The sequence below is a fragment of the Chondrus crispus genome, genomic scaffold, assembly GCF_000350225.1.
Source record: "Chondrus crispus Stackhouse genomic scaffold, scaffold_260, whole genome shotgun sequence".
Lineage (NCBI taxonomy): Eukaryota > Rhodophyta > Florideophyceae > Gigartinales > Gigartinaceae > Chondrus > Chondrus crispus.
The window spans coordinates 4,727-21,035 of NW_005179138.1; positions in this window are offsets into that span (position 1 = coordinate 4,727).

Below are 16,309 nucleotides of genomic sequence, written 5' to 3' on the forward strand. Positions count from 1 at the left end.
GAGTATAAGCGTCTTGTCCGGGATTAGCGTTACACCATAGTGAGGGGTAACGCAAATCGCGGACAGGGCCCCTCACCCTCATTTTGTCAGACAACTTTCTTTTGGAGTCTGTTTCGATTAGACTTACAGTATTGCAAGGAGATTTCGTCACATGACGAAATCTCCTTGCAATAATTCTTAAAGGTGTGAACAACTTCAATTTTAATTGCAGAAAATTTTAGTTCGTAAATGTCAATCTTTTTGGCTTACAGCCAATAAGATTGTCTTTATTCGTTCACGGGAGATCGAGGGGTCGATGCTCCCGCAATAACCTTTGTGCGTTCCCCGTCGAAAGGGGGGTATAATATTCTCGGCTCCCCACCCGGTGACTAGCACCTGGAGGAGGGTAGAGGAAAAAGCAGTAAACACATTTTTAGTGAAAGCTGCTTAACCATCGCGTTCGGCGTTTGGGCCTCGTCCTCTCTCTGTAACTAATTGTCACCCGTGTGTCCTTCCTCGCGCAGGCTCGGTCCTCCGTTGACACACGGCCTCACGAAGTGGCAACACAACGACAATCCGGATTCGTGAAGCCGCTCGTGAGAAAATATGAGCTCCGGCACGCGCGCCCAGCAAAATAACACGCATGGAAAACTTCTCCGCCGGACCGAGAACTTCAGGGCTGTAATTCCTCAAGCTACAACACTATGGGAAATTGCATTGCAGGTGCTCAGTGATAATCCATCTGATGATGAATCTCCCAGTGATGAAATTGGTGAGATGATCCGCATGCTCATGCATAGCTCTAATGATGTTTTGGTCACGTCTTTCTTGCGCTCTCCTGTGTACCCAATCGCTCTGTTACGTGATTTCACCCACCACTACAGTTGCGCGAGTATGCCAGCTGATCACTGCATGGTACATTTTAGAAATTTCCGGAGGTCTCTAAGGAGGTCTTATGATAACTAAAACATGACTGCCTGAGGGGGTAAAATCCAACTCCTTATTGGTCACACTTTTGACCCCCTGAGAAGGTTCATTTTACCGCCAAAAATAAAATTCAAAAAAACTCCTGTGGTAGTAATAATATTCCAAATTTAGAACCGCCGGCGGCAGTACGTGGCCAGTGAATTATGGTAGTTTGTACGGGGTGAGATAAGTCTGCGCCACGGTGCTCCGCAGGTGTACACATGGCATCTTTCGAGAAACTTCCATTAGGTGTCACTGCTGTTAGACTGCAGGACCACTTAGAAACATGGCGTGTAATCCCAAGATTGAGTACCAAATATGTTCTTCAGAGTTGTAAACTGAGAACTTCGGAGTTGGTCTTCCGTTGCACGTTCCATACCTCCGCAGACGGTGTGTGCTGAGTCGAACTTTTCCGCCTCAGGCAGTCTGCCTTTCCTGGTCTGCTACCGCCTCAGTCATTCTTCAGTTTACTACTGTGCTACCGCTCCAGGCGGTCTGCCCATTCCTACTGAGCTACCGCCTCATACGAATTTCTATTTCGTATGTATACGCCGCCCCTGGTGGTCCTTCTTCCCGTCTTTGCACTACTCCAGGCAACCTTGCCTATCGACTTTTATTACTGTGCTGTACGCCGATGTACAATTAAGCGTTCTTCCTTTAGACTGCTCAACGAACGCGCGCGTAATACCTCGAGTGGTCGATAAAGATCATGGGCAATTGCGCATTGGAACGTTTAGATTTTCGATAGTAATATCACTGTAGAACTATTTAACATATGTACTTCAAGATAAATGAGCGCCTACAGCTAGATTCCCGGTCGCTACAACAGCCTAAATCCCCTTCAATTCTGGGCCCTGCCTGGCAAACATGGGATGAATACAACTGGAAAGGACGGTTAGTTTGTAAGACAACGTACCAGGTAGTGTTCATCGTCTTCTCACTTGCAAGATACATTAAAAATACGAAAGAATAGTCAGTTGCACACAAAAGCGAGCGGATCCGAATCGAGTAGAAAAAAATAGAACGAACTTGCAGAGCTTTCTTGTGGCCGCGGCCACGGCCTGCGGAGCGTCAAAGTCTGTAGACTGAACTTTGGGTGATGTCGCTCGCGCGTGAGGATCTCACCAGTCGCGACTCATGATGCCTTTATACAACCTGTAGCGATTGCTGCAGGTTGTATAAAGGCATAATGAAGTTCGAACTTCAGAGAAGTGAAAAACGCACGCTTTTGGACATGTCCGAAAGCGCTCGTTTTTCAGACACTGTACCTCAGCTTTGTTGCTACCAGAGACCCGTCCCGTGTTTGTGATTTTGTACTGGGCCCAGTATTACGAATCGTAGGATATTACAGTAAGTTCCATTACGATAATGGTTGTGCCCCGAAATGGGCACCTAGCCAATGACAACAAGGGAATTTCGAATGGGGAACAGTTTAGCTGCCAATTGAAATGCGACATTTTTTCGCCCAAAATCGTTCATATTTTCCGCACTTGTCTACATGCCTAGCTAGGCAGCTAGCCTGGTGAAAACGTTACGCTAAACATGTCCATCGTAACTTTTTCACCTGGTGCACCTTGAGGTGCTCCTGGCAATTGTCCACATTTCGAGTACTCGCTGCGCGCTGGGACCACGCGAGTGCGCACATTTACATTTAACACGCAATTTGGGAGAAAAGGGGCACAAAGATGGCTGATTTTGGTCAATCCGTCACTCACAAAATTGCGGAAACATGATACCCCTACATTCCACATACGTATACAAAGCTCTGAGCACGCTGAGTAGGAATGTTTAAATAGATTGAGCATTTTCGGTTTTCTGTTGGTGGCATATGACCATGGTCATTTGTTGCACAGCTTTTAAGTATTTCGAATAACCGATCGATACAGTATCAGGGATTTCGATGTTCGAGACGCCTTTTCGTCTTTGGATTTGATACCTTCGCTTTGATAGAATTCTATCAAAGCGAAGGTATCAAATCCAAAGAGGCTTAAGCCTCTGACGGGAAGTCAGGCGGAAGAGAGCTTTCTTCTTGCTCTAAATGCTCAAGCAAAAGCTTCCATGCATGCCTAGGCATAACCTCTGGATCGCTGTTGACAATTTCGTTTAGCCTGACAGTAATGTCGGGCGTGCAGGGCAGGAGGAGGGTTGCTTGCAATGAGTGAGGGGGACGGAAAAAGCAAGAGCGGACGGGAGGAGTACGTTTTCGAGAACATATAGAGTGCTCTGAAAGAGGCCGGGTGTGTAGAGGAGCTGAAGAGACTGTTTTTGAGTGAGCGATGGGTGAAGATAGTGATAGAGAGGCGGGGTTTGGCAATCCGAGGAAGCTGTGAAGGGACTGAGTAGAGACTTGAAGCGGAATGGAGGAAGCGGGATTGTGGGAAGGGGATGGGAAGATGAGGATGCAGTGGATGCAATGGATGCAATGGTTTTGATGATGCGGGCTGCCCGGCTCAGTGTACCGTTTTGTGGTGAAAGTAGTGCCGGGATTTACTTTCAAATATACCGGCGAGTGAAGCACAATTGTGCTTCACCCGTGCGTATAGTGGAAATTAAATGTCCTGGGTGTCCGTCGTGTACCCTGCCTTAAGGCAGGGTGCACGCCGGACACCAAGGACAATTACTGCATCGATCACAGCATCTTTGACTATGATATCAATGCCCCATACTGTTCTGTGACTCAGAGCTGTTGCACGTTGATTGTTGAAACGTAGCATAGAAGGAGGAGGTAGTAAGTCCCACTTACCAAGTCAACAATGTGAGTGCTGTAGAGATGATGGCCGATGTAGCGGAGAGGATGTGCAAAAGTGGGTCTTTGAAAGTTGCAACAACGGAGAAGGGAGTGATGTTAGTGGACATCAGCACTAGAGAAGACATTCTAGAAACGGAAACTGAGGCTTTTGCTTTGCTGTTCAATGTCAGCCCAATTCTTTTGAAATTTGATTAAATTCATCGGCGGTCCAATTAACCGTTACATTCTCAAAAGAGCTCGAACGTACCACAATGAGTCCCAATTCTGTACCCCGTCTACACAGCCAATGGCAATGAATCTTCGAGAGATTGTACAGAAGATCCCTTCTAAGAGATTTGCGAAGACAGAATGCAAATCGGACCACAGCGCAATTTTTGCGCATGGTTCTGTTCTGTTGCACCAAATATGTACCCCTTTTCTCCCAAATTACGTGTTAATGTGACCTATAGATAGCTCTCTTTGCCAGCCCAGTGGCACCAGAACACAAGCAGCATTGATCACTGCCTCGGTCTGCGTCCAGGGGCACCAGGCCTTCTAACGCTGGGGTTTTGTACAAATTGTGGTTTATAGCAATAGGTAACATTTTGCAGTCAAACATATACGCGGATGAGACTGCAGAATATTGGGCGCATCGCCATTGTAACTAAGGTATCGTTTAATTTTGCATAGTAGTGAATACAGCTACTACCTGCATGCATTGGTTAACCTTTCCTTGGAGGGAATCCTTCGCCAGTTCCCAAAATGAAATGCGAGCCTCCTTCGTCAATCTTTCCGGAATGAATGACGCATCCGGATGTCTCCTTCGTGCAAGACTCGCCCTTAAAGCTTACCTCGCGATCATGCAACACTATTGCCTTCCGAATACCATAATGTAATGTTGCCTTCCGAATACCATAATGTAATGGGCTGAAAAAGGTTTCAGCCCAACAACAGGCATTGTGAAACTTCTCCTAGCGGAATGACAACAGCATACATATGCTCATATTTGCACGCTTCTTTTTCTTTTGCTTTTGAATTGGAATCCACTCCAGGTCTTGCTTTTTCCATAATATTCCGTGAGAATTAGGCCTGCTACGTACCAGAACATAGTCTCAGACTGTTTCATTGCAAAAGGTTGAGGTTCATTGGCGTAGTCCATCTGGCCTTCACCTGTTAGCATGACCACTTGGTCTTTACAGGTCCGCCAAAACGTTTTCACTGTGGCCTGCACTATCTCAACTGGTCGTAATATGTCATGTCTTGGTGTGCCTTTGTCAATCTTTCTTTCTTCTATATACTCCTCTGCGTCGGAAATGCGAACCATGAAGCATGATATCATAAATGTTACAGTGCATTGAACACCGGAAGTTCCTACTCCAAACATTTTCTGGAGTGCCTGAAATGCTTCCCTGTTTTCAGTCTTGAACGATGTACTTTCGAGAGCAATGCTAATATCTTCGAACTCTGTACCAGGTACCCAAGCCCTGTCATGCTTAAATCTGTCTCCCAGTCCTCTAATTCTTCTCTTGAAGTCACGGAGTAACGGCGGTACAAAAGTACTGTTAAGGAGCGTTATCAACTCCCTTGAATCTTTCTGTTCTAGACGTGCACCAATAGCGATGCTTTCCAGCTCGGATGCAAGCCCGTCGTCAATGTTGTCGGGGTCTTCAATTGATGACGCAACCTCTCCGAGCCTAGAAAGCCAGTCGTTATCCAGTATAGCATTCATTGCTGACAACTGCGGGTTTCTGTGGTTTGATTTGGATATCGCTCGTTTCAGAGGCTGGTGTACTCCCTCGAAGATGAGCTTTTGAAAGTGACGAATATGTCCGAAGCATGGCAATGTATGGTTGTAAAGTTCAACCAATCGATGCACGTTTGGTTTGTTCAGATGTTTCCTGGCCTCTTGACTTAGCTTGCATACCTCGTTCAGACTAGCTACATATTCAGAAGCTTGTTGAGCTAAATCACTCAACCGTTTATGTCCACCTCTCTCATTAAACATTCGGATTGACTTCTGTCCATCCACAGCAGAAATTGGGTAGAAATACGTTGCGGCAACGAGCTTCTGAAACTTTGCAAGTAGTTCGATAATAGAACTGCGCACAGGTTCGAATGTTTTGAGTATGCAAGGCTCTTCGGTTTCCCCTTCGAATTCAGACGAACTATCTGAATCAGAATTAGAAACATCATGTTCCTCACTCTTTGCGTGACGAGGAAGACCTCTTTTTTGCGTCGCGCTCTGGTCAAGAAATAATGCACTTTTGAAAGCAAATGGAGCAACCAAGATGACATTAAACATACTCGATAAAGACATGGAATGAATTCTGATTGCATCAACGTTGAATATATGAGATTGCGTCTCTAATCCATGCGTCCTGAATGTCTCTTGAATGTATATCTCTGCGATAAGCCGCTGCTTCTTCTGAAAGACAGAGAGCGCAGCATTCAGAACATCTTGAGAAAGACCAGCGAGAAGATGATCCGGAGCCACTAGAGCAGATCTGTAAGGGTCAAAGATGGCAGGCACGACTCTCTCTCTCTTTTCGGTTAGAGGAACGCGCCCCCTTGCATTTCTGAGTTCACGAGACAAATGGTGGAGTGGGAGATAATCTGGACTTTCGATCGAAGTTCCAGCATCGACGGTCACACAACTTTGTGAACGGCTTTTCAATCCTACATATTGAAAGTCCTCTTTACTCACAAGATCATTCCTTATAGATTCCATTCGATCGTGGTCTCTGCAGAATGCAGAGTTTCGCGAGTGATTCTTGGTGGTGTATGCGTAGTCAGACTCTCCAATTCCTTTCTCAGAATACTTTCTGAAGGTGCACAGATGGCATGGAGTTCTAGCGTTCTGACCTAAAACTTCTAGAGTATGTGTTACTGCAAGATAATCCCCAATGTATCCCACAATATCTAGATATGCGGTGATTCATTTCCAAAGAAATCTTTCACCTCTATTCCTTCCGTCGTGCACTTGAGAATGTCCGGGATCACGACGCGAAGTACATTGTTGGATGATACCCCAGGTGGTGTAAGGCTCAAAACGCGGACAGAGCCTGCGCCTGCTCGGTTTCTCAGAGGCAGATTTAGAGGGAGCATATAAAACCCTCCAGCACTTCCTCTTTTGCCTGCAAAAGGCTGAGTGTCGTCCGAGTACAGGATAACTCGGTACACAAAGTAGTCCCTACCGTTCTGGAGTTTTCCGAGACTTGGAGAATATCCGTTTTCATTCACGGATGATGATGTGGAAGATAGGGAGTATACAAAGTTGCATGTGGCCTCTAATACTCTTTTTCCATCACGAAAGATCATGAATATACAGGATCTGTACTCGTCTGCTCCGAAAAGATGAATCCTATTAACAATTGTGAAAGTGTATTCTTCTCGAGACGTTTCGATCGAAATATTAACCAAAACATCACCAGGAAGGAATCCAGTGTCAGTTCTGCTATTGTCGGACTGCAACAGAATGTTCTGTACACATCCACGAAAGCATGTCAAGGCCCCGAAGCTAGCTTCTGTCGACTGTGAGATTTCAGATTCCGATAGCCCGGACTCTGTGAATACACTGTCGACTTCATCAACACCATTATCATCGCTCCGACAAGTTATGGAGAAATCGACTGCGGTTCCTTCTGGAATTGATCGACAGAGATCGGAATTCTCGGCTGGATTTCGACTGGATTTCGACTGAAAAAAACAGTGGAAGCGGTGGTATGAGCCTCGCGGTTTCTGATTATTGCGGAGTTCTCTACACTGTCAAAGATGAATTGATTTGGTTCAACTTTGGGTCCTTTCGCACAAAGTTGCATGAACCGCCTCCGAGACGACAGATCCCGACGAATCCACTCACTCAGTAGAACGACTTTTATTTGTTTCCTCGCAGGTAAAATCCGCCCCTCATAATCTCTTGAACCTGCCGCTGCCCCCGACTTTGCAGCGTTGACGTCAAATGAACAAGTAATTGTTTTCGGGAATGAGAATTTCCTCATGAAAGAAAAAATGTTCTTTTGCAAATGAGAGTAACTGCTCGTGCCCCTCTTCTTTCTTTGTCCTCCTTGCCCCATGAAATCCAGTGCCTTACAGATTCATAGTGCTGTACTTTCATGGCCGTCGTACCACAAGCCATGACGAGCCCACCCATAACTCTCCAGTTGAAGAATTTCTTGAATCGACGCAACGGATTATCAGGCAGGTAGTCGCGGGGTTCTTGAATTTGTTCGGAAGATTGTCCGTCTACACACACTCGGGATGATTCGAACCGTGGATCTAGAATGTCCAAATCAGGCCCAATGACATCAATCATGCTTCCCTCAACTTCCTCATCTTCCTGCAAGTTCAAGTCACTACATTGATCTTGGGCTAATTTAGCCTCAATCGTGACACTTAATGTGTCCTTATCCACTCTGTTGCCCTCCATCACGTTCCCAAATGGTTCTCCTTCTGGCACTTGGGCTGTTTCGTCATGGATAAACGATTCATTCGAATTTTCCAGCTGCTTGGGAGCACTAGAATCGCCAATTACATTTCGACAGAATACGCCATGGTTCCATTCGATACGGGAAGGGTTTAGATCTTCTTCAGAGTTGTTTTCGTTACTTGTTGGCTCTTTGAAAGGGGCAGCGAGTAGCTCTGTGGCGAACGGCTGCTTCTTCCGCCGAACCCTGCATCCAGAACTTGGCAGATGCCTGCGCCTTCTCTTCCCACTCGTTTTCATGCGGAGACGTACTCGCAGCGACGGAATGAATCCTTCTATGTTTCTAGACCGGCTTTGTACCACCAGAGCACCCTCGAGGACAGACTGGTCTGGATAACAGTCGAATAGAGAGGAAGAAGGGTTAGCGAACGGGATCACGCTAAAGCAAGGTGCTGGATAGTCAGCCTTGTCGAGTACGCAATATGCAAAAATCGCAACTTGCCGAAAATGAACCCGGTCCAATATCGTATTTTTTATGTTCTGCTCCTAACAAAACCTGACTTGAAAGGAAAATCTCATACACGCATATGCACACATAGACCTCGCTTGGTGGCGCCACACCTGCGCGGGTTCCCCGTTTTTTACATCCCGATCTACCTCGTTTGCCCATATTTCATTGATGTCATTGCCATATTGATATCAACTTGGAATGTTTTACACCATTTCATTTGTAGATTTTCAGGCATGATCATTTCCGTCCGTTACGAGTGGCGATGAGTTCCGTTTGCTTCAACGAAATTGTTTCACAACTCCTTCGAAAGTGGGGCCATCCTAGAGTCCGAACAGGCTCCATGTTCTGGCCCGCCTCTTCTTTTTACGAGGTGTGATTACACGCCTAAATATCTTTAGTCTTCTTCGTATTATCTAGGTAGCCTGCTGGCAGGTACTTGTGCAGAGCACTGGATAAGAGCTTTCTTTTGCTCCAAGATCGTTTGGTGGAATACAGAGTTCACGACAGAGAGAATCCACGTGGTTTCTGAGTCAGCAGGAGCAAGCGTGTTTTGCAATGAGTGACACAAACGCATTTCCATATGGTCTACGAAATGGATCAATTGTGAAAGTGAGTTGGGAGACATATGATGCATTGTCAGGGAATCCAAACCAGCAATGTTTCACAGCTTTTATCTGTAAAACTTGGAAGGAAGGTCTACCGCATCGTGAGTCACTTCACTGTATGCTGACTTACCCGGCACAGCTTGGCTTTCCTCACTGAATGCAGAAGGTTCAAGTGCTTCACAATGGAATTTTGAAGGATATGTCCTCTCTGCAAACATTTGCCTGGGTCTTGCATGAAACTGATGACTTTGGAAACCAAAATCACCAACCGAATGGTCATGTTGAAGACAATGACACGGAAATCGATGTGGCAGATGAGGCTTTAGACAAGACCTATGCACCTTCCAAAAATGACAGTCTGGTCTTCTTCAAAAGCGAGAGAGGTCTGGATTACCTGAAACTGAGGATTGAAAAGGTAGAGAGAACTCTAGCCGAACATCAAATATTGTTGAAAGGCATCCCTTTAATAGACATGCATGTGTCTGATTCTGCAAGACGACCACTGATGTTTCTCAAGGAGAAGGTGGCTGCTCTTTTCATGAAGCCAATTAACAACTCGTTTTGTAAAACAGTCAGTACGTCATCCCGGAAATCAGGACCCTTATTACAACAGGGAGTACTTCGTTGTTGTGGCGACTGTACGCTAATGGATTTTGACGCAATTTGTGCGACTATCAGGAGTAACAAAAGACTTTGCGCATTCTTCAGGCCAGAGTTCGACGAGGTGAAAGATCTAGCCCCAGGTAGTTCTGACTTTTCGGTCACATTCGATTCAATCGAGAAGCTTTGTTCTGTCATCGGTAACGTATCGATGAAACAACTTCAGTCCGTTATCATTCGTAAAAAGACGAAGAAAGCAGGGAGAATAGGCAAAAGGCAGACGAGCTGCATGCGGATATTCGGACGCCTGGAAAGATGCTCTCAAAACGATAATAATCTATCCCTGATTACGGTCGGTCGAAGCTTTTCCTCTTCATGTGCGTCAAATGAACAAGGAATTGTTCCCGTTTTATACAGGGAGATGAACAACTGGGATAGAGCTGAGAAAAGGTTCACACACTCGTTACAGGTAAATGAAATGAGTAGAGAGCGCCTAGAAGCAATACTGAGTTCACACAGCCCGGATTCTGAAAGTCCGCCAAAGAAGCACAGGAACGAGTGCTTTCCGTGTTCCGACATGTTTGGTCTCATCTGGAAGCCGTCCATTAGGTCAAGTACGAGATCTCTCTTTGCTGATAAGGATACAAGAAATTTCATTGTGGGAAATATCTATGCCGCCTTCCCGTACGTTCTGGTGCAGGGGAAACACATGTGCAGAGAGATTGAGCGTCTGTGTGGAACTAAGAATCTGAGAAGGTTCATCAAGTGATCACTCAATCATGCATGGCGCCATCGTAAAGATGGCGCAGTAATGAGTATGCCAGAAAAGTATTACTTGTCGGAGATGTTTTCACTACACCTTAGGTGGTACCGCATAGGTAATGTATTAATCGCACAGACGTGTGAGAGCAATTTTGTGACATCAATGTTAGCATTGGCAGCATCTCTCGCGAAGAATCTACAGTGCAGTGCTGTGGGTGCATCCGCGCGTTCACAACAGTGAAACGGTACAATAGAAGACGTTCGGATGTGGGTCTCAGTGGTACCACTGACAAAGAGAGCTCCCCTGACTGCTCTGGACTCCAGTTTCCATACTGACTATCTTTGTCAAGGGCAACACACGTCATGCTCTGGGGTTTCAGCTGTAAGTCTGATATACAACAACGTGATTTTTCACTTGATTGTATTTCTGCATTACAGTCGTTGGTTTCAAATTTATCAATACAGCATAGCGACCGTTACGTCTTGCTGTTGACTTCAAAGATGGCAATATGAGTGTTGTTGCGATAACCATCCGTTTTGCCACCACTTTCACTACTTCATGTCATTTTTTTGGGCAAACCTGTGATGTTTTGTACAACATGGTACTCATACCCTCATATGAGTATTTGGATATCAGATTCTCGTTTTTAATTGTAACTACTCTATACAATATTCCCCTGGGTATGTAGAATCTTTCAGTGACACAACTGCACTTCGGCAGACGGAACTCGTCGATGACAACTATTCCTATTCTTTTGAGTCTGACCGCGGTGACAGCGCCCAAACTTCCTTGCCATGCTGCTGTAACCACCACTCAGCACTGACGACGTCCCAACAATCGGAGTAGTGCGCGAAATAGTTGCATCTTCAGAGCGAAAGTCGCTTTCATGTCAAGCATCCATGCTCAAGGAAGTTTCCACGGCTCTGCAGTCCTTGGAAAATAACTTCAAGGGCGTTTCCGACAGGCTGGATAATTTGTTCCAGCTGACCACGGCACGTTTCTTCTCATCACCTCTCGTAACCTCTAAGAGCTGCAGCTCAGATGCTGCTGCGCAATCAATCACCGTGGAGGCATTCGTCGGACACGACTTTATGCGCAAAATCTCCGTGGCAAACTTCGTCGTATTCTTCATTCGCCTGATTCGTACTAGCTGCACAGCCCGTGGTGGTAGCGTTCCCCAGCAGTGTACTCCCGTGCCTGAAACCAACCAAGAATCTTCAAACACGCTCTCTGCAGACCTATCACCTGTCTCTCGAGGACCAATGCAAGGATATCATGCGTTTTCTGCATCGCAGGGCAGTCCGAATACACCCTCACTGGGCCCTGCTAGAAAGAAGCGTAGAGTGGTACCATACATATCGCAAGAGTCTATCGACACGATGAAGGTCATTCGAATAATAATGTTTGCTCCTAACGCAGCTTCTCGTAAGCAAGCGAGGCAGAACGGTTTGGGGCGGGACTTTATGGCTGTGAGAGTGCAAATGCTCACTTCAATGGTAGCCAGCGCAGAACGCCTTCACCCAAACGGTGTCGTGGTTGAAACCAAGGAGAAATCAGCGGATAGAGACGGTGAGGAGCCATTACTTTTGGATAGACCAGCATGGGCCTCCAAGGGTTTCAGAACCAGGAAACATGTCGAAGATTGGAAAGACAGGAATGTCGGGTTAATTGCTCGCAACCCTAAGGAATCTTCTTTGCCACAAGAATGCGAACAAACAGCCGAAATCTCTCCTCAAACTACTCAAAAACGGTCAAAATCGAAGCATTTTTCTGGAGAAGAAACATCGATGGAGGTTTTGAAAAAGTTCTGGGCCATGCAAACGGATTTCTTGTCCCGAGGTCGGGAGTATTCTCGTAACTCCTTCCTCAAGAACTTGGATTTCTTGTTCGTTTCTTGTAACCTGTCTCTGGCTATATCTGATAAAGAGGGACTCATAAAATCAATAATGGACATCCCTCTATCATGTCTCCCGGAGAGAGAAAATGATCGTCACCTGTGCGCTAAGAAGAATATTCAAGCAGTACAAGAAGTCATGCAGAAATTCCCAGAGCTGCTTCTGCGCTGCAGATATGATGTCACCGTATTTCGCAATAAGGATGATATGATCTCAGGGTCAAGAGGGAAGCTCAGAAGAGTGAGAACAAGCTGCCACCTTTTCGCAATCGCGATAGAATTCTTGATCAGCTATCATCAACTGACGCATGCAGAGGAACTTTTTCTCATGCACAAAGATGCACTCAGATACATCTTCTGTATTGCAGTCGCCTTTGAAGAGATTGCGCAAGTCACTTACCGTAAGTTGAGGTCCGGGTCTACCGGCAATGAATTGGCTGGGGATGCCATTGGCATTGGAATAGTGCCCCCTGGATACGACGTTAGGAAAAATATTATATACTCTGAGGTCCTAAACATGCTGCGGAAGACATATGAAACAACTAACCTCGCAGATAATGAATCGATCGGTGATGAATCGAATGAACTGGATATGACTGATGACGAGAACTACCAGTCCGATGAAGAAGACGTTGTAATTGTAACGTGACATTAATGGTAAACTTAAGATAGATGTATAGACCACAGTACACAATGAGTAAATTTAGGACGACTTCCTTTGCCATCAGTCAGGAGTACCACCACATGTTATCTCACATGCGATCTATTGCTTCGAACAGTGGCTCCGCATCTCGAGCTCGAACTCCTTGCATCCGACGACTATTGGTAAGCTATATCCTGTTATAACATAGCTTTCTTTAAGGGGGAATTGGGGTTGGGTTTGCGTAAACCTTGACGGTGGTATAGCTCATCCACTTAAGTGGATGAGTATTGGTTGCACCTTCCTCAAAATCCAATTGCCGGACGCACAGTTTGCTATGACATGCTGTGAGATGAAAGCTTTATAGGGCTGGACAATATAAGGTCCAGAAGTGACACGACTTCCTTCGATGTAGCGGTGCACTGATTCACGACGGTGAGTCCCTTGGTGATGTGATACAATCGCTCCGGCCGCCAGATTTCTGATACCAACTACTTTCGATACAAACGCGAGACTGCACAGGTACCAAACTATACCTCGTTAAAAAATACCTTCCGGTTTCCGCTAACTGCTCAACGAGGATAGATGTTCCTTACGTTTGGAGCCCCTGCACGCAGAATATCGGCCAGTAGAGAGTAATGTAGACTATCTATCGTAAACAAACCAAAGTAAAAACAATACCCAAGAGAATAGACATGTGAGTGAAGCCCAGGGAAGGGCGTTCAAATACGGAGATGGGTGGGCAAGAGGAATAGATATGGCGGGGAAGCCATAGGCTCACACTAGTATATACAACGCAATTAGTTTTGTATATTTTCTGAGTTTGTAGGAATTGTACCAATTTGGACTGCAAAATTCAGGGGATAAATAATTATAATTTTTGCAAACATTTGGCACGTACGACAAAGTCGTACGACTACCTCGAGACGTCCCCACGTCCCCAATTCTCTTTGGATGGAGAGTGTGGGTGGATAAAGTACGTGCTTCACATATGGGATCGAAAATGGCCCTGTCCAAGCCATGAGCCGGTACAAATGCACTGCTTGCAACATTGCCGTTGCTCTTTCTACCTATCCGTTGTCGACAGCCTGTCCTGCTCTCACCCTCACCTCGACATCGCGCCACGAAAGATTCGACGAAGTGCGAAGAAGGCGAAGGCTGCAAACCAAAGCGAGACCGCCACATCCGAGACGGAGAAGAGCTTCGCCTCGGACTGCGGCGTCCTCCTTCTCATAGATGGCGTCGATCCTATAACGCGTCAATGAGGGCACTGCTCTGAGAGAGGCAGCGCGTTTGCGGACGGGAGAAAGAGGCCGGGAATAGGGAGCGGGACGCTTGCGGCCCTTTCTACGGCCTGTAGTTGCGTTGGGGTTTTCTTTGTCGCCATTTTGGAGGACGGAAGGAGGTGGCAATGAGGAATGGGAGGGTTCGGGAAACAGATGGAGAGAGGGGCCGCTTGTCGGCATAAGAAGGCGCTCAATGGCAGAAATGATGTATTGGGTCGCATTTTAATACCGTTGCGTCCGATGAACGTCCTGGTGAGTGTATGGAACACTTTCCAGGACGTTCATCTTCATCAGAAAATCCCAACACACGCTATTCCGAATCATCATCGGTCTCCCTTGTTTTCTCTGGGCCTTGCCAAGAAACCTTGAACTTGTATTGCATGTGGATTTGATCTCCAAGCATATTTCTGTCCTTACGTCGTATGAAGTACATATGTCCCCGAACGGGTCGTCCGTGGTTGTACAAAGTGGATTCTTTTTTGACTGCTTTCCCAACTAGCATCTCAGGGCGTTCATAGTAACCGGCACCTGCATGTTCCAGATCAGCACGTCCAAAGAATATTGAGTGCGGTGGGACCGTTACCAGTTTCGCTTCCACGAGATTCGCCCACATCTGCCTTTTGGGCTTACGGGCATACTTATAGATATGCGTACGAGGCCACTCCTAAATGGCAGCAGGATCCCTTCCCGTGAAGATTGTAAAAAAGCTGCCATTACCACATTCGGATCCCTCTCTCGGTTCATCAGCTGCAAAATCTGAATGAATTGCTTGCCTCCTGCAACCTCTTCCCGTCAGAATAATTCGACTTCCGCTGCTCGGAATAGAACACCCCTCATCCTCATGTGCAACTGAGGTAATGTTGCCTTCGTAATAAACACTTGCACTCATATCATAATACTCCCTATAGACATTGGGGATGCACTCGTGCGTATTGGGCTTCTTCATGCTCTTCGACGTCATCCGAAGGAGAAACAGCGCCATGGCCACAGTAACCTCAGCCTCCGCTTTGCACTTCATCACTTCATATGCTTCATCCCCTTCTTCTGCAAAACAGGCTTCCAGGTCCTCAAACAGAGCCTTTCGTTTAGTGATGAAACGAAGTTCGTGCAGTGCAATGCGCCTGTCGGGCAGATACCGCGGTCCGATGGTCCAGCAAAAACAACAACAACAGCAAAAAGAAGATCTGCCGATGGCACAGCGCTACGGAGTGTCCGACTCTCCCTTCTCCGTTTAAACGAGCTTGCGACTCGTAGTAGCTCGGATCCCTGATAGGGGGGCACAGAGAAACAGCCCGGCCCGGGATGGGTGTGGTAGAGACTTGCGAAGAGATCTGCTCGACGAGTGTGGGGTGGGGCGCGTACGTAGGTACCCCGGTTCCACTGGGTTGTAAGGCCAATGCTCGTTGAGCTTCTTCGACGGGGGCGTCGCAACGCAGCCCGACGGGATGAAATGAAAGTAGCAGCGCTACGTCAACCGTGCCGCCCGATGGCTCGATGTCGTGCACTACAGCCACGTGTGGCGTCTGTAGGCAGAGCGACGTGCGTTCGGACTCGTAAGGGAATTCCGGAGACCACCCGGTGGATGACCGGAACCGGGATCCGGGCGCAGCTTGCGCGGTAGAAAAGTAGCAACGTAGTCAGCAATAAAAGGAGGAAGAATTAAAGGAAAAACAGGACGATCAGAGCGGACAGCACGGTAGTTAACGTAGCGCTCGCGCGGTAGGGTCGACACGCGCGGGGAAGGCAGTTGGGATCCCAGGGGTGTAGATGGCTCGGTCGGTATGGGCAAGCCAGTACCGAGTCGAGGCTACAACCTGGAATCCAGAAACCAAGGTAAAAGACCCGAGGCTTCGTGCCTCTTTACTTTTGATTCTCGGGTTGACTATATACATATAGCTTCGCCATTACGGCGAA